Raw genomic sequence first — 751 nt, 5'->3', positions numbered from 1 at the left:
GGACGCTTAATCGAGCGTTTAAATGGGGGGGGGGTGTTAAAGAACGTGGCAGGGTGCTCAATCGAATGCCGAAATGTATCAAAATTGCGTTTTTGTGCATCCATTTAGTTTCTCCTAACTTTGAAACCACACGTGGGGTGGAGTTGAAAAAAGGTGGGGGCTTTTGTTAAGTGATGCACATGGCCACAAACCTCACGCACTTTGCAAAATTGCGCGGACCAGCGAGCACCTGTAACCCGACTCTGGTCTTCATGTGGGGGAACTTAGTGAAATTGCGTGGAATCAACTTGTTGGGAAAAAGGTGAGTGACTTTGGGGTGGATTGCTCGGACCGCCACGCGTGCGTCGTCGCGCTTTTTTTGCGCACGCAAGACGTACCGTGGCCAGTAGTATCAGTGGCTGCGCCGCGGAGGAGAAGCATCCTTTGTCGCGCTGTCACTCGCCTTTCTCTATCTCTCTCTCTCTCTCTCTCTCTCTCTCTCTCTCTCTCTCTCTCTCTCTCTCTCTCTCTCTCTCTCTCTCTCTCTCTCTCTCTCTCTCTCTCTCTCTCTCTCTCTCTCTCTCCTCCCTCTCTCTCTCTCTCTCTTACACACACACACACAGCTCCACACTGGTGGCAAAAACCTGCGCGCAAACACCGCGCTCGACGACCTTTGCTTCACTCCCGCGTTTTGCTGTCCGGAACCGCTTTTTTTGGGGGGGGGGTGTTTTTCCCCCTTCTCTTCTCATCGGCTGGATTGCCTCCCGTTTGT

The sequence above is a fragment of the Syngnathus leptorhynchus genome, chromosome 21 (genome assembly GCF_054491065.1).
Source record: "Syngnathus leptorhynchus isolate UIUO chromosome 21, UIUO_Slep, whole genome shotgun sequence".
NCBI classification, from domain to species: domain Eukaryota; kingdom Metazoa; phylum Chordata; class Actinopteri; order Syngnathiformes; family Syngnathidae; genus Syngnathus; species Syngnathus leptorhynchus.
This window is presented reverse-complemented; position numbering follows the sequence as displayed.